The sequence below is a fragment of the Mauremys mutica genome, chromosome 7, assembly GCF_020497125.1.
Source record: "Mauremys mutica isolate MM-2020 ecotype Southern chromosome 7, ASM2049712v1, whole genome shotgun sequence".
NCBI lineage: Eukaryota > Metazoa > Chordata > Testudines > Geoemydidae > Mauremys > Mauremys mutica.
The window spans coordinates 88931011-88949943 of NC_059078.1; the positions used below are offsets into that span (position 1 = coordinate 88931011).

An 18933-nucleotide genomic window follows, 5' to 3' on the forward strand; every position below is an offset into this window, starting at 1 on the left:
AGCTCCCAATGGCTGCAGTCCCTGGCCAATGGGAGCTGCAGAGTCAATGTACAGGGCAGGGCAGTGTGTGGAGCCCCCTGCCCGCCCAAAGGGGCTGCAGGGATGTGCTAGCTGCTTCTGGTTGCAGTATGGGCCCAGGGAGCCTGCCTTAGCCCTGCCAGAGTTTTTGCAGCCTAAAATCTCCCGGTTTGGCTTCAGGAGCCTCCAGGAGATAGAGCCTGATTCCGGGACACTACCATCATTAGAAAGAGGTTTGCTGGAGTGAGATTTGGTTGGCAGCCTTGAACATCTGATAATATAGGCCATGGATCCTGTAAAGAGTAACTTTAACTCAATCCCACTGAATTCAATGGGTGTGTTTTCAAGCATAACCTTATTCACTTGTGCAGCTTCTTTCAGTAGGGGGCCCTGATTGGCCATGGTTAATGCCTGGGGGTTCTGTGGGACCAGACTCTTAGAATCAATTTGAAGATAAGTAAACAATGTGGACAGAATATTCTTTTGCAAATAAAGCAAGTCATATGTGTGTGTTTGTTTTTGTCACTCTGTTTATACTTCAGAATAGTTAGCTGGTTCATGTTGGAATAGAAAAGTAGCATTAGTTCATGGTGTATATTTAATTTATAGGACTGAAACCATTTTCACAGAGATAGAATGCTGATTAGAGCTACTGCTTGCAAAATAACTTGTTTCATTTTGAAGATGCATGAAAAGATTCACAGCAGAAAATTATAAACAAACCATCAAGAGATAGGCAAGATAGTCATTTGCAAAAGTGGAACTTGCATTAATAATAAATTAAATAAATGCATTCGTGTATTGCATACAAATGAAAATAGCATCTGTGTTTTACATGGAAGCCTATTGATGGGTACAATGTACAACTTCACTGTCCTTGCTGCTTTTTCAGTGTTTGGCCTGAAGTCTCCATTGCACTGTGCTGCTGGCACAAAGGGAACGAACGTAAAGCTGCCCTTTTAGTCTGGTACCTAAGATTATTCACATCGCTGCATATTCTTCCTCTATGAAATATGTACCTCTTTCAGTAGAAACAATAGATTTCCATAATCTGTCACTTAAATGGTTTACAGGTGTCAAAGTGCTAAGTATAGACACAAATTAATCAAAACAACAGTTTCTAATATTAACAAAACAGTAATCAAGCCTATAAAGCAAGCAACTTGAGTTAATATGCACATACTCTCTCCCCTGTCACAATCACTAATTTGTATAGGGGCTCCATGTTCTAGTGGTGCAAAAACAGGACAACTAATTACTGGAAATCAGCTTTAGGTAGTAAATAAACATCACAGCTCAGGCTAAAAGAATGGGAAGAACGGTCATCTGATCCTGATGGATAGTTTACTATGTACTGTATGGCATTTCATATATTCCCATGTGATTATTTTTACTTGGAGAGGGCCTTTCTGTTTACCAGTTGGAAGTGAATCTCTATACCTGGTCTTTCAAATTATAAATCCAGCTTTCAGAACTCCGTAGCAGGGTATGTTCTGCATCTGCCTTCTTTCACCACAGAAACTTGCTCAGACTCCACTGGTTGGATATCCACACCATGCTGTTTATTTATATTTCTTCCCCAAACACCTGTACAGTTTTGTGCAGCAATACAATTTACAAGGTCCCTTAGACTAATAGAATATCAGGGTTGTAAGGGACCTCAGGAGGTCATCTAGTCCAACCCCCTGCTCAAAGCAGGACCAATCTCCAATCAAATCATCCCAGCCAGGGCTTTGTCAAGCCTGACCCTAAAAACCTCTAAGGAAGGAGATTCCACCACCTCCCTAGGTAACCCATTCCAGTGCTTCACCACCCTCCTAGTGCAAATTTTTTTCCTAATATCCAACCTAAACCTCCCCCACTGCAACTTGAGACCATTACTCCTTGTTCTGTCATCTGCTACCACAGAGGACAGTCTAGATCTATCCTCTTTGGAACCCCCTTTCAGATAGCTGAAAGCAGCTATCAAATCCCCCCTCATTCTTCTCTTCTGCAGACTAAATAATCCCAGTTCCCTCAGCCTCGCCTCATAAATCATGTGCTCCAGCCCCCTAATCATTTTTGTTGCCCTCCACTGGACTGTTTCCAATTTTTCCACATCCTTCTTGTAGTGTGGGGCCCATAACTGGACACAGTACTCCAGACGAGGCCTCACCAAAGCCGAATAGAGGGGAATGATCATGTCCCTGGATCTGCTGGCAATGCTTCTACTTATACAGCCCAAAATGCCATTAGCCTTCTTGGCAACAAGGGCACACTGTTGACTCATATCCAGCTTCTCGTCCACTGTAACCCCTAGGTCCTTTTCTACAGAACTGCTGCCTAGCCACTCGGTCCCTAGTCTGTAGCGGTGCATTGGATTCTTCCATCCTAAGTGCAGGACTCTGCACTTGTCCTAGTTGGACATCATTAGATTTCTTTTGACCCAATACTCTAATTTGTCTAGGTCCCTGTGTATTCTATCCCTACCCTCCAGCGTATCTACCACTCCTCCCAGTTTAGTGTCATCTGCAAACTTGCCAAGAGTGCAATCCACACCATCCTCCAGATCATTAATGATCATATTGAAAATAACTGGCTCCAGGACCAACCCTTGGGGCACTCCACTGGATACTGGCTGCCAACTAGACATGGAGCCATTGATCATTCCCCGTTTAGCCCAATGATCTAGCCAGCTTTCTATCCACCTGATAGTCTATTCATCCAGCCCATCCTTTAACTTGCTGGCATGTTTTAGGTAGTTCACATGTACTCCCTTGTATGCCCAGCCTTTTTCCCAGGGCCCAAGAACAGAAACTCCCTTTTCTGAAGATCTTATTGACTTTAGCCTTAGCTAGCCCTGCTTCTACCACTTGCACTTCTTTTCTGTGCCCTTTGTATCAGTCCTCAGCTGATGGGCTAATTAATCCTTTATTTCACCCATCCTGCTATCCTGATTAGCTAATTACATCCCCAATCAAATCTCTATGGGGGAGCTAATTAGTATCAGAGTTTAGGATCATGTGTTAACTCCCTACAGTCTGTCACAGACTCCTATAGAGCAACCAGGTGGGATGCAAGGTAACTAGGTTTATGCTATGTGCCTTCTCTCTTGCATTTATTGAGGTACACTGTGTTTTGTGCTGTTGTATTGGACTTGGGATTTAGGACTTTTTATCAGACTTAAATTCCCAGTACACGTATTCTCACAGGCAAAGGCAAACCTTAGAATTTCTGTGGCATGGGAGCTACGTGTCTTCTGAATTTTACATTATGAATAAATGCAGTTGCTGCTCCTAGGGGAATTATGTGCTAAAAAATTTAAAATTCTGCACACAATATTTTAAAATGCTGCAAAATTCTGCATATTTTATTTGTCAAAATACACCGCTACCTCGATATAACGCTGTCCTCGGGAGCCAAAAAATCTTACCACATTATAGGTGAAACCGCGTTATATCGAACTTGATTTGATCCGCCAGAGCGCGCAGCCCTGCCCCTCCCAGAGCGCTGCTTTACCACGTTATATCCGAATTAGTGTTATATCGGGTGGCGTTATATCGGGGTAGAGGTGTAACACAATATAATCACACCAGTTTCAATTATTTTGGTAATTTATTTCAAAATAGCTTTTAGCAAGTATGTCTCTAACAATACAGACAACAACAAAAAAACATTCAGGAAATGTTTTTTGACAAATAGATTCCTTACTAAGCATGTTAATACAGAACTTTGAGTAATAATTCATTTAAATTACAATACAGAAACATATTTCCCACACCCCTCAGAAGCAGTCAGAGGTAACAGAGGAGCTGAGGAAGAGGGAAGTAATTGTTAGGAAGGAGCCTTTGCGTGAACCTGGAAGGTTATTGGGTGTGGACAGGAGAAGTATGGAACAGGGTGGGGTTTTTTTGTGGGGGAGGGATTGTTAGAGAGCTGGGGAGCCTCCCCCATGCAGACCCTGGCTGATCCCTAGTGTCTCCCATTCATCAGGCACATTTCCCTGTCCCCATGTGTTCCTGCACCTCTTTCCCCCATCCCATGTGTTCCCCCTCCCCCAGTGGCCCTGCACCGACACTCAACTGCTTGCCTTCCCCCTGCCACATGTGGCCCTGCATCCCCACTCAGACACCCCACCCCCATGTCCATGTGTCCCTGCACCCACACTCAGCCACCCCCACTCCCATCCCTATGTGTTTCTTCACCCTCACTTCCTCCTGTCCCCATGTGTCCCTGTAACCCACTTCCATTCAGCCCTGGCCCCAGTCTGTCCCCCCCCCCACTAGGTCTTCTGAACCCCAATCTATGTGACACCCCCAGTAGCCCTGCGTGCCCCACACTGTCCATCTCCCTCATATCCCATGCCCCTCACCATGCCCCACTGGCAGGGCACTGTGAGGAATGCAGCCTCTCCCTGCTGCCCTTTGTTCTGGTGCCACAGCATCCCCTGGTGGGCAAAAAGGGTAATTGCAGCACCTCTTCAGAATGTATTTTCTCTGGAGAAAAAAAAATCTGCAGGGGAGATGAATTCTGCATGCGCACCAGCGGCGTATTATTGCCTAGGCCGACAAGGCCTAGGCCTAGGGGAGGCTCCAGGCCCCAGCATGCCAAGCACGTGCTGAAAAAGATACAGATAACAAGATTCAGGTAGAAGTGATGTAACTCAACCAGAATCTACCCTTGCTTCTGTGGAGAATGGTCTCCAGGATGCAAATATCAAACTAGCCAACCAGTTTCTAAACAGGATGAGATGATAATATCACATATGATTTCTGGAGCGATAACTGAAGCATAACATAGTGAACTTTCTTCTCTTTCCACATGGATAGCAATTATCAGAGGGGTAGCCGTGTTAGTCTGGTTCTATAAAAGCAGCAAAGAATCCTGTGGCACCTTATAGACTAACAGACGTTTTGCAGCATGAGCTTTCGTGGGTGTTGCATCCGAAGAAGTGGGTATTCACCCACGAAAGCTCATGCTGCAAAATGTCTGTTAGTCTATAAGGTGCCACAGGATTCTTTGCTGCTTTTATGGATAGCAATGGGTATCTTTTTTGGATGGCATCCTCTCTAGTCGGTTAGGAGCTGCACAGTGATTGCAAAAATGAATGTATCTGGTTCCAGTGTCTTTGAAGTCCTATCTTCTAATGCAGTGGTTTTCAAACTTTTTTTCTGGAGACCTAGTTGAAGAAAATTATTGATGCCCGCAACCCAGCGGAGCTGGGGATGAGGGGTTTGGGGTGTGGGAGGGGCTCAGGGCTGGGGCAGAGGGTTGGGGTGCGGGAGTGAGGGCTGCGGGGTGGGACCGGGCCGGGAATGAGGGGTTCAGGTTGTTGGAGGGGGCTCTGGGCTGGTGCAGGAGAGGGTCAGGGCTCTGGGCTGGGGATGAGGGGTTTGGGGTGCAGGAGGGGCTCTGGGTTTGGGGGGGCTCAGGGCTGGGGCGGAGGTTGGGATTTGGGAGGAGGTCTGGGATCTGGGCTGGGGGGTAGGGGTTCAGGAGGATTGGGGCACGGGCATGGACTTGGCTCAGCGGCACAGCTGGGGTGCACTGCAGACCACGCTGCACCCCAGAAGTGGTCAGCAGCAGGTCTGGCTCCTAGGTGGAGGCACACGAGTGGCTCTGTGCGACTCTCGCCTCCAGGCACACCGTCCTTCCCTCCCCCCAAGTGTGGAGCCAGTGCTTGGGGCGGGGGTAGCGCATGGAGCCCCATGGCCCCCCTATCTAGAAGCAGGACCGCTGCTGGCCGCTTCCAGGGCACAGCGCAGTGTCGGAAAAGGAAAGCACTAGCCTGCCTTAGCTGGTCAGCACCACCAACAGGACTTTTAATATCCAGGTCGGCGGTACTGACCAGAGCAAGGCGAGCCAGTGCCTTACATGCTGTGACCCAATACTGGGTCACGACCCACGGATTGAAAAACACTGTTCTAATGGTCCAGTTCCTGAGAAGTGCTGAGCACCTGCAACTTCCTCTGATGTCCCAGAGTAGCAGATGCTCTCCAACTCTCTAGGTTAGTTGCAGCCCTCCAGAGTCAATACAGCAGCAGAATAGCAACACTGTATTGGATTCTGCTTTGGGCATCCTCATCACAATTGTCAGCTAAGTCCTGATTCCTGCATCTTTATTGTTGGTGATGACCTACAAAGGAGAAAGGAAATTGCCTGATACTTTTTCAGATGTCAGGCTGTCCTTGTAATTAAAACATTATTATATTGCTTTATAAATTCCCCGAATTATGTAATTTATTGCAAGAGAAGATTCTGTGTAGAAAACATGAATATTACTTTTTGAACAAAACTACACTTTAAAGACTTGCTGATGCTAGATGAAAATCTTTGACTATTATTTAGGTTAGGAAGAGATCTGTCTACATATCATATTGTCAGTGTTTCTCCTTATTTATTTGCAGAAAATTGCATGAAAACAAGATTTTGATCTCTGAAAAGTTCCGCTGTTGCTTCTGCACCTAAAGTTGTAATCCTCTTTTTTGTGTCATCTCTGTTGTTGCTGTGGAAATGATTATAATGTTATAAACAGAGAATTATGACCTGAAGTGGAGAAGAACCAGCTAGTGATAAAGAAATACAGGAGCTGTATGTGAGCAGAATTTGTTTTGCATGGAATCGTCTTCAAATTTTTTTATGAGCCAGCAGTTGCTGTATAAAGAAGGGTGTGGGTTAGTGATTTACTGAGAGCTCCTTAAAAGCTGCACAACTGCTCTAAAGCCGATGCAAAGTTCAGCCTGTATTCGTTAAAAAAACATTCCAGAGGCTATCAGCAATCTTGACATAGATGTGAATGGCTTAAACAAAAATACCCGTTTGGCTGTAGTCTTTCCACTTCCCATTTGCTGCCAGTCCCTTGTTTCTACTGTAGAGGTGGAGTCATATAAGAAAATTTGGGTGAGGAGATTAGAGCCAATGGTTTGGGGGTTATTTTTGTTTGTTGTTTTTGTTGTCTGTGTTTGGCTTTTATTACTGTGCTGTGAAGAGGAAGAGATAGGCTCACCCGTAGTGGGGGTGTGTAAACGGGTGGTACTCACCCCTGCCGTGCCTCCTGCTGGTGACTCCGGAATTTCCCGCAGTCCAGCCCTGGAGCGCCCTCGGCAGGCTGGTGATCCCCCTGTTCGCAGGCCCCCCGTGTCCCTCCCTGGACCCGGTGCCCCTTTCTATAATTGGGTCTCCCCCCCCCTCCCAGGGGAACCCCCACCCTACTATCCCCACTTTGCCTCAGTAGTGGCCACTGACAGTCATGGTCTAGCCCCACACCCTGGGGCAGACTGCAGTATCAGCCCACTCATCACAGGCAATAGGGGTTTGGACCTGCTGCTTTGTCCTACCCCTGGGCTGCCCTCTGCAACTCCCAGTACCTTTGGCCCTTTACTAGGCCGCAGCCTGGGGCTTTCCAGGCTGGAGCTTCCCTAGCTCCTCAGCCTGTCCCCCAGCCCTGCTGCACTCAGGTATCCAATCACAGCTTCTAAGCAGCCAGGCCCATGTCCCTCTAGCAACAGAGAGAGACTCACTGGGCTCTGGCTTCCCTGCCCTCTTATAAGCCCCAGGGCTTCAGTTTGGGGCGTGGCCCCCAGCTGCAACCACTTCCCCAATCAGCTCAGCTCTGTCAGGCCACATTTTAAACCTCTTAAAACCCCGGAGCAGGGTCCACCCTGCTATAGGGTGTTACCTGCACACATTAGAGCACCCCACCTTTTCCCAGTCTGTAGGGCTCCAGGCATAATCCCGTTAATTTAGGCACCCCCACCCTTTCCCAATACGTAGGGCTCCAGGGTGTAACTAACCTGGTCGATTTAAGTACCACACCCTTTCCCAATACATAGGGCTCTGGGTATATACTACTACTGCTGGTTTGCAGGACCTTTTACCAGTGAAAGAGCCTTACACAGTAATATACTACATAACCTCTATTTATTAACAATCACCAAAAACAGACTTCACACGCTACACATACAGTGCTCACCCCTCCCAATAAAACAGATGAATTTTTCTTGATGGCCAGTCAGGATCAGGTCCACCTGGGGGACTCCAGTGTTTTCATGGTGTCATTGGCAGAGTGTGGAGGTCTGGCAGCTCTGATCTTTGGGGCTGTGTCCTGGAGCTGATTCCCAAAGAACCTCCTTTTGGACCCCAGTTTATATAGTGAAATATGAGTCCTTTTTAGCTATACCTTAACCAATCATTATACTAAAATTTTACTAACCAATCCTAATGTAGTGTAACAAAATTCTCTAACCAATCCTATCCCACCACCTTAATTAATTTACACCTAGCAAAATTAATTATGTACCAGACAGAAACAATTAAAGAACCAGACAGAGATCATACAGATAAACAATAGAGAAGTGGGGACCATAATGACAAAACAACAAAGAAATGAGGATTTCACAACCACAACTATGGATAAGTGATTTCTTGCCAGTCAGGATGCTGTCAAACTAAGTTTTCTTTAGCCATCTTAAGATCTGTTTCTTTATCTGGTGATAGTGGGTGCCATTAGGACAGGGTCTCCTTCTTAACATTCTGATATTACATTATTTTAATGTAATTTTGATGGAATGTGAGGATGTGACTTCCTGCTTCTCAGCTAATTGCTGCTGCTTAGCTGCTCTTTTAATCTGGCAGCAGACTAAGTCCTTAGGCCTTACAGTATGGCTGCAGACAAAGGCCTTATCCTTACAGGGGGAAAAGAGAGCTGTGTGATGGGAGTAAGAGGATGAAGATCCCTACTTGAGGCCATTGCTACACTATCTAGTCCTTTCTTTCAGTCACTGAGAAGGGCTTGCCTCTTGAAAATTCAGAGTTGGACTGGTAAGAACTGGCATATCCCAATGACAGGAGTCAGTCCCTTGCAAACTTTTGAAGCAAAATGGATCACCAGATAGTCCAGATACTCTCTTGTACAACAATAACTTAAGGAGTTCCTTGAGTATGGTTCTTATCAAACTTCGTGAATCTATTGATTTTTCATTTGTTTTTACATGAATCCACACAAATACATGCTTTGCTCAGTAGGCTTGTCTCTGCTTCTAAGTTGAATGTTTCTGATAGTTTACTAATAACCTCTTCAGCTTATTTCAAAGCAAGCACTATAAGGATCTTATTCAAAGGCAGATTTTTAATGCATGAAACAAAATACCAATATTTTCTCAGTGATCATGGGAAACATACAAGTTTGCTTTCTGCTCATCTCTTATTTACCTAACAGTGGCAGAATGACACAAGATTCAGGCTGTCTAAAAAGAAATAGACAAAGGAATTGTTGCTGCTTGTTTATAGAAGAATTATTGTTTGTGAGACTTTTTACTGTGAAAGGCAGAAAATCAATACAGTGCATTAGATATCAACCTGCCTCCCGTCTTTCCTGCAGTCCTGGATGGTATAAACAGCATCATGTAATTTCTGAGTGTCCTGAGGCATACAAATTAACCTCAACATGACCAAAGGAAAGAAAAGTTGCTTTGTCAAAATGCCATATTTGCAATTTCTTTTTTGTAGACAAGGAGTTGGATGAGGGAGAGTGACAGGGGTGGCTCTGTTGCCTGACACAGGATTCTGAGATATTTGTAAGGCCACCACCTGCTTAGGTCAAAACTCGTTGGTCTATTGTGCCTTTAGTGCACAGTCCTGCATAGGAGCAGTGCAAAGCTATCCCCCATGGGGGAACAGCAGGAGGAATTCTGCTCAGAGAAAGCCCACCCACAGCAGACTCTTTTGGAATGGGGATTCATGGTTCCTCTTCTGCCTGGCTTTCTTTGGGTACACAGAGGTCATAGCCTATGTGTGCCAAGCTGTCAATGGACTGCAATTGTGCCCAGTACCTGTGCAGGAGTACAGGAGGAGAGAGCTGCTTGTCCTCTTCATCCCCACAGTATAGTAGGGCACAATCTGGCCCTACTTTAGAATCGAAGGTTAGAAGTCATCATTTATCAATGCACTAATACAAATACAGAATGTGCTGATTACCATGCTGTGCACACACATTTCTTCAGTCCTAAAGCTCTTAGGTGCAGTGCATCACAGTGCTCAGATGGTGTGTATATATATATATACACACACACACACACAACACCATCAATATGCACTCCTTTTGCTTGTTATTCCTTGCATATAAATATACGTATATATGAGTGAGTTGTGGCATGTACGTATGTGTTTGTGTATATATGCACTTCCACATATGGTAGATATAATCAGTTTTCTGCACTAAAATTCTCACCAAAATGCAAGAGTGAATTTGTTTCTCATGAAAGAGAGGAACTGCTAACACTAGCTTGAGTCAGGCACATGTACACAAGCACAATGCAACCATTCCTAAATGGTCTTGGAAAAAATAAACTCAAAATCATAAAAAATTAACTCAAAACTACACCCAGTGTGTATGTCCCTTTGGCATACCAGAACAAGGACACCCATGAATAGGCAAAATAGGCCATCTGAGTGAAGTTGGACATAAATGCTCAGTGTGAACTGGTCACGGATTACTCTCCATGTCTGTCATAGCTGATAGTGTCATTTTCTGGAGTGTGCACCACCTGTCTATAAAGGTGGTTTAATGGTAAATCCACAACAGTTAGAGCAGAGACTCTGGAATAGCAACAGAAAAGCAGCCTCAGCAAAAAAAGAAGCTTAGAACAAAAGACTGATTTGCATTTCATAGGCAAGATCTAACACTTCTAAGAGAGGTCTGTTCAGAGTGGGACAGTGCAGAGTCCTTTCAGGTGGGATGTAGGCTTCAAGTCTAAAAAGGAACTGAACAGGTAAATTGAATATTAACTGGGTGAAGCAAAGTTATATCTTCCTATAAACCATTCTACTCCGGTCCAACCTATCAGCACCCATCACTGCTGGGCACATGAGATGCAGTGCTATTTTTCTTTGGCTAGAACACGGTGTATGCATCAAAAGGTTTTCTATTATTCCTGTGTTATGGACACTGCATCAGTGTCTCTTGGCTAAACCAGAATGTAATTTCTTTTTTCTGTGAAACTACAGAGCACATCAGCTTTGTAGTTCTCTATCTCCGAGACTGTATAATGTGACAGACTTGATTAGCCAATCCTTTGTGCTGCACAGGTGATGATATAGATAAGAAAATACGGACTTTCAACACAAGACAAGTTACATTGATCGGTGGCTGCACCCATCTTTCTCCTCTTGGAGAGATAAGAAGGCCTGACTTCTTCAGCAGTCTCCAGAATTAAACGAGGGTCACTGAAACCGAAAGGTGATTTGAGAAGCAAATACATTTCTAGAAAAGGGAGTAGAAGAGCTATCCAGCCTTCTGCAGAAAAACCTTAAATGGTCTCCTGCTTAGTGTTTGGGGGCAGGGGTTGACCCAACACCTAAAAGCCACGCTGAAAAACATCTCCCAAAGCCATGCTCCTCCCCTAGCAACATCTATGCAATTTAAAGGAATACAGTCATTGTTCCCACAAATCCAACCCCATTCTGCTCGCAACCTACTGTGACGAGGAGCTGGGAATGGGTGGGGAGGGACTCCCTCCTTGTTTATACAAAGCCTGCAGGGAAGCCTGACACCCTCATTTGCTCCTCCAACTCTCACCTCAGGCTGGAGTTACTGCTTTCTCTGTTGCATTACAGGGAGCCTGAGCCGGCCCTCTACCTCCTGTGTTCTTGCTGCATTTAGCAGCTTCTGGCCCTAGCTGATAGACGCTCCCACTCTTTTTGCATAGATGGTTGTGACCTGGGACTAGATCTGCCAAACATAAGGTTCCAGTGATAACCTGTTTGAGTACTGCTTGCTAATTTCCCACACATGGAACACACATAGGGTCCATCACTTAAAGATGGAATAGAGGTTACTTAACTGTGACGGGAGGTTTTTCAAGATGAGTGGTCTTCAAGATATCTGTATTCCGCTACCTGCCATATTTCCCCTGTGGGTCCTCACTGCCCCTTATACCCTCAGTTCAGACCATGAGGAGAACAACTCCCAACAGATACTGCTTACTAAAAATCTCCAGATTCCAGTGCATGGTGAGCATTCATACCCTCATGCAGAATACAGATAGGAACCACACATCTCAAAGAACCTTCAGTTACAGATAAGTGACCTCCATTTTTATGATTCCTGTACTACAACCCAGAACCTCTATGTATGATACCATCTGCACTCCTATTAAAGGTGCTAAGGCAGCCTGCAGGATTCCCAGTTTCCCCTGCAAGAGTGACTCCATGAGAGTGTTTAGAAATTTCTAACTGAAGTAAGAGTTTATTTTCCCCCATTTGAAATGACTTTTTCTGAATGCACTGCAGCATTTGGAGTGAAGGAGATTGTTGCATTGTGACTCCTTTTTCCTCCTACCCCATTCTTCGATCTACTGCATGACCATCTCTGGTGTGTTGGATATAACTAGTCTGCTTTAAAGGGACACTGAACATATAGGGTGAAGTCCTGTTCTTACTGAAGTCAGTAGCAAAACTCCCTTTGACTTCAACAGAGCCAGAATTTCATCTATAGGGAGCAAGTGTCATATTCTGATATCTGCTTCAGGACAAGTCTTGCCACTTTTAGTTAGTTAGTTTTATACTATTTCTAAAAGCAGTGTCTAATAATGAATTCCTGAAGTATCACATCAGAGAGACAGCAGCTCTTCACAATATATTAGTCTTTTGAGATTTCAGAGGGCTTCTTATTAGTGGGAGTATTAAATTAAAATCCAGGTCTCTCTGTGAGTTGTGTATTAAAAGGTCAAGGTTTTGCTCTAGAAGTGAGGCTTTTAGAGATGGAAAACAGTTTTGAGGGTCCCCTAGATGAGCCCCTAATAACTGTCTATCAGGCATTAATTGCTTTTTTCTACCCATTCCGTTAGTACTCCAAAAAGTGGTAAATTAATGAAGAGAAAATGTAAGTGCCATGTAGGTGATATCAATTTTTTCAAAATTCTTCTGGCATCACCCAGGTAACTCACCTTGCACATGGTTAATGCAGTGCTCCTGAGGTTCAAACAAGTAAGACACATTAAAATATCAGTATTCAAGTAGGAGACAGGGCTGCCTTTGGATGCTGTTGGGCAGAGGAAATGATATTTTTGCCCCTCTCCAGCAAAGGGCTGAAAGAGATTCTACATACTATGAGCCAGATCCTGAAGTCTGGTCTTTGTGTAACCAGTGCAGCTCAGGAGTGGGCTGTACTAATGTACTTTAAAAATCACATTTGCCCTTGAACATTGGTTCCCCTCCCCTCCCCAACTTCTGCTAGCTTCCAAGAGCCCCAGGCATCTAGGAATCACTGAAGTACAGGAACATCTCAGCCATGTCCTTTGCCCCTGGTCATGCCCAGCATTGGAGGGCAGCAAATGATAGGCTGGGGGAACTGGCAGAGAACTCTTTAACAATATGGATGGGTGGTGTTCCGTATACCCAACCCATACGCTTCCGTCTGTTCAACTCAATGTAGCTTTGCTGTATGACAAATATAGGAACCTAAGTAATGAGATTGAAGTCGAACTGAGTTCTTGGGTAACTGAGTGAAAGAGATATCGGGGAAATCCCAACACAGAGAAGCCAAGAACCTTATTCCGTATGTGACAGTGTGTGTATATGTGTCTTTCACAGAAATGGTCATGGGTTCTCATGGATGGGTTGTCCTGGTTCAGTGACAAGATTGAAAATACAGTGGGGAAGGGTTCAGTCACCTTCTGCATTTGGGTCTTCTGCTCTGGTTGAAGCTCTTCTCCCATTGGTACAGCTCAGGATACTGGGGTCACTGGTACGTGGAAGCCTAGGAGGGGGGAGGGCTGGCTGGCTCAGTGGTTTGAGCATTAGCCTGCTAAACCCAGGATTGTGAGTTCAATCCTTGAAGGGGCCACCTAGGGATCTGGAGCAAAATCAGTAATGGTCCTGCTAGTGAAGGTAGGGGGCTAGACTCAATGACCTTCCAGTTCTATGAGATAGGTATATTTCATTATAATTCAGGTGGATAGGGTGTTATTAGGAGTCCTTCCTGGTCTCTCCAGGTTTTCAAAAGGTTAGTGTTTTATACTTGCATTTCCTCCTTCTTCTCAGGCTGTCAGATTTTGTAGTCAGTAAGTCCCACTTTTCTTACCACCTCAAATGGTCACTGACACTGGGCCAGTAATTTTAACTCTGAACATTGCACAAATAGCAGTATCTGGCCACGGGTCAACATTCTTGTAGACCTGTCCCTTTGTTATAGGCCTTTTCTTGGTTTTGTTGGGCTTTCAATAAGTTTTATTTTGCAAGGTCCTCTTAAGCCTTTCTCATAACTGGAGTATGTATTGCACCACATTTATTGTCTCTCGTCCTTCTTCCTCCCTTGCTTCTTGGAGGAAGTCTCAAATCCCCTGAGGCTGTCTCCCATATAACAGTTTGAATGAGGAGAATTCTGTGGATGCCTGCAGAACCTCTCTGACACCAAATAGCAATGATGGGAGTCACTGGTCCCAGTGACAAGGATCTGTTATACAAATTTCTTCATCATCTCTTTCAGCATCCGATTGAACCATTCAGCTAATCCATCTGTCTGGGGGAGGAAGGAGAAACAGATGTTCTTAAAAAGTCTTAACCTTTAACAGAGCACACAGCTCTTTCATCAAGCATGACACAAAATTAGTTCCCTCATTGGTTAGGCTCTCTTTCGGTACCCTGGTCAGGTCAGCAGCTTCATAAGCTCGTCCATGATGCTTGCTACATTCGTAGAGAGAAGGGGGATGGCTTTGGGCTATTGGATCGTGTAGTCCAGAACCACCCGCATATGCTGATACCCTGTAATGTTTTTCCTCCAGCGGTCCCAGTAGGTCCATCACTATTCTTTCAAAAGGTACCCCCACTGTAGGTAGCAGGTTGAGGGGAGTTTTTGGGGTCCTCTTGGGTCCTGGCAATTGACACTCGGGGTATGACATGCAGTAGACCTTGATCTTTGTGTGCATTACTGGCCAACAGAACCTATTAATTACCTGTTCATAACCCCAAGTGCCCCCTGCATGGGATTAAGTGGGTGAGCCATAATAGAATCATAGAAGATTAGGGTTGTCAGAGACCTGAGAATGTCATCTAGTCTAATCCCCTGCTCAAAGTAGGACCAACACTGACTAAGTCATCCGAGCCAGGGCTTTGTCAAGCCGGGCCTAAAAAGCCTCTAAGGATGGAGATTCCATCACCTCCCTAGGTAATCCATTCCAGTGCTTCAACACCCTCCTAGTGAAAAAGTGTTTCCTAATATCCAACCTAGACCAACCCCACTGCAACTTGAGATCATTTTTTCTTGTTCTGTCATCTGCCACCACTAAGAACAGCCTAGCTCCATCCTCTTTGGAACCCCCCTTCAGGTAGTTGAAGGCTGCTATCAAATCCCCCCTCACTCTTCTCTTCCGCAGACTAAATAACCCCAGTTCCCTCAGCCTCTCCTCATAAGTCATGTGCTTCAGCCCCCTAATCATTTTCGTTGCCTTCCGCTGTACTCTCTCCAACTTGTCCACATCCCTTTGGTACTGGGGGGACCAAAACTGGATGCAGTACTCCAGGTGTGGCCTCACCAGTGACAAATAGAGGGGAATAATCACTTCCTTCAATCTGCTGGCAATGCTCCTACTTATACAGCCCAATATGCCATTGGCCTTCTAGAAAACAAGGGCACACTGCTGATTCATATCCAGCTTCTTGTCCACTGTAATCCCCACGTCCTTTTCTGCATGACTGCTGCTTAGCCAGTCGGTCCCCAGCCTGTACCAGTGCATGGGAATCTTCCTTCCTAAGTGCAGGACTCTGCACTTGTCCTTGTTGAACCTCATCAGATTTCTTTTGGCCCAATCCTCCAATTTGTCTAGGTCACTCTGGACCCTATCCCTACCCTCTAGCATATCTACCTCTCCCCCCTAGCTTAGTGTCATCTGTGAACTTGCTGAGGGTGCAATTTATCCCATCATCCAGTTCATTAATAAAGATGTTAAACAAAACACTTCTCTTTGATATCTTCTTGGAACAAGGAACCGTATTTTTGTCTCCTTAGTTCAATGATCCCTCTCCAGGCAATATAATTGTCGTCCCCCCCCGCCAAGTTCAAAGGGGGCCATTGCTTTAGCAGCTGAGAGTCCACTGTATCATTAGCTATTCCACTTGATCATAAGCTTGTCTTAGTGTCTGATCACCTCTCTGTTCCCTTGTGAAATCTGCCTCTCTGATTAGGAGCTCTCCAACCAATGGGTGTGGATTCTGAGTAGTCTTTCGGGAAGGGGCAGGGCCTCCCACCTGGTGGGAGGTCCCTTTCCTGGGGTCCTCTGTTTCATCCAATCATATCAGTTCCTTTGGCCTCCAGTGGCAAGGTGGCCCTCACAAGTAAGTGGTTACTCCACTCTTTTAGAATTTCCATAAGTATTTCCAGTTCCTGCCCAGGATTACTGGATATCCCAGGGTAGAAACTAGTCTTACGAAGAGGTTCCCCCTATATTTCTTCCAAAAAATCAGACTTGGTGCGGTGGGTCATATATCTCCATGTACACACACCGGAGAAAGACAGTTTGTCCAGGGGAGCCCTCCTTGCTCACCAGCTGCTCTCTGATCAAAGTCCTGCTGAACCCTAAGTCAACTAGCCCAGGCTTCTGTACCCCCTTGACCTTCACTGGGACCATTATTTTAGATGGGTCTTATTTTTGGGCCCTAGTGTCAGCTGTCTAAGATTGTCCATAGTCATATTCCATAAAGGGACAGTCGCAGCAGAAGTGACCTTGTTGCCCACATGGAAAAACGGCTTTCCCCAGTGGTGGTGGTTGTTGGTTTGTCACCGGGGGGGGGGGGGGGGGGGGGGGGGGGGTTTGGTCTTCAGAGTTGACACCTTCTGTGGGTTTAGATATTCTCCAGGTTTCCATTCCTGGTTGAGCCATGGTCCTGTGGCCTTGCTGTACTCTCTGGCCATTGGGAACACTATGTCCGAGCCACAGATCCAGTCAGGCCTGCCTCCTTATCTAGCCTATGCCTTGGGATGGGATGGTCCCCTAATCCCAGCATAACTACTCCTCAGTGCCTCAGAAGGGGGTCTGGTGGCAACTATTTAATTGTCCATTAAATTTACAACTTTGGCCAAAATCTCAGATCAATGCTTGAACCCTGAGTCACTCCCCCCAGCTCGGAGGATCTGGGTAAACTGTTCTATTGCCACCCACTCTGGCACCTGTATCCCGGCTCATGTCTCAGGTTGGAGTGAGCAGCAGCTGTGATCCTTGAGTTTATGGGCTACCACCTGGAACCAGTCCCTGGTGAATATTTCTCTCAGTGGGAATGACTGTGTGTAATGGGGTTCACTTACCACTGTGGTGCCTCCTGTTGGTTGTCTTGGGAATTAGCTCTGTGTGTTAGTGTGCCCTCTTCAGGCGGTCCCTCACTGCCATCACAAATAAAGTTTCTGACCTTCACAATCAATCACCAGTCTCTCCTTTGCATGCTTTATCAGGTCTGTGTTGCAGGTCTCAGACAATGAGAGCTTCTGGGCTGTATTTCCCCAGAGCTCAGAGCAGAGGGTCTGTTCCCTTCCACTGCCTGCCTCCTCTCAGCAGCTCTCCTTCCCGTTTTAATCTCCACCTCCAGCTAGTGCAGGGTTTGCAGATGGGGCAGGGCAGGGCCACCTGGGCCCAGAAGTCCTCCTTAACCCCCTGTTGTCCAGTGTGGGGTTTGTATCACCATCACAGGCAGATGCTCAACATGGAAAATTTTAACCCAAGTAGTTAAAGTTTTGCAAGGTATAAGTAACCGAAAACAGGATCCTATAATGGAAAGGGTCAGGCAACGTGAATAATAGGTAGTGCTACCTGCACTACCTCTAATTCCCCTTAGGAAAACACCATCAACATCAAACTAGTTTCTGTAATTTATTTAAATAGTCTTTTACCATATTGCTCTGACTGGCAAGGAGAATGAGGTGAGGAGCATTTTCATGCTGTCAAATGTACAAATATCTGATAAGCTTATCAATAATTCTGGATTTTCTGGGTACTAATTGTTGTTTCTAATAATTACCCAATGTTCTAGCGAGGCACTTTATCCTTAAATCACTGATATATACTCTCATCTTTAATTGCAGCTTAATAACATTCTTTTTTGGAAATTGTTATCACTGAAACTATCAGATCTTTCAGAGCATTAGTCTCCTTTTAATGCATAGGAATTTATGCTGTTCCATGGTGAAATTCTTATGAAGTTGTAGAAGAAGGATTTCTAGTGAGGGAATCTGTTAGGGACTGATTCTGTTCCCTTTATTTGCAATGAATGTCTCTCTCCACAAGTAACCCCACTGAAATCTGTGGCGCTGCACATGAAATAAGGTACTGCTCATTGTGACAGGGAGTGGGGTGGCAGAACTGGCCCCTTAATGAGAAGCCTGGTTGCAGTTGCTCACAAGATTTCAAAGGGCTAGACTGTGGCCAGCACCTACATGGACACAAAGTGGTGAAGTCAGGAGTAAGAGAACTCTCCTTTGCACAGCCCAGTCACCCACCAAGCAGACGGGCTGCTCCTCTCTAGGAACTGTTCTTCCAAAAGAGTGTGGGAGAAATGTGGTGGTGATGTCAGAGGCATAGCTCCCCTGGCTGGCTGTGCTGTGCTGAGGAGAGTATGCTGCATGCCTCACAAAGGGAGTCCCAGATTATTTCCCCCATGCAAGAGGAGCATTCAGTGATGCAACCTGCCTCTTTGAGCCATAATGCTTCCTGGTGCTTACCCTGGGGTAGTGCAGCTCTGCACCTCTCACAATGTAAGGGTGTGGTTGGCTAAAAGCCACAATTTAGCCCAAAAGAATTTAGTCCTACCATGGATTAGGCCACATAGGCTAATAAAGGATGGATTTGGTTGTTTCTCAGACAAAAATTATGTTTTTCCTTCTCCCTTGTCACTAAGAAATCGCAGAAGCTGCAGCAATGGTGGGTTTTGGGGTTGTGGGGTTTTTAAAGTTTT

The 18933-nt window shown here is 45.5% G+C and overlaps 1 protein-coding gene across 11 annotated transcripts in view; it reads left to right on the plus strand.

The window, feature by feature from the left end:
* Positions 1 to 18933, plus strand: part of LRRC20 (leucine rich repeat containing 20) — a 222056-nt gene that overhangs the window by 85240 nt on the left and 117883 nt on the right. The window lies entirely within an intron of this gene.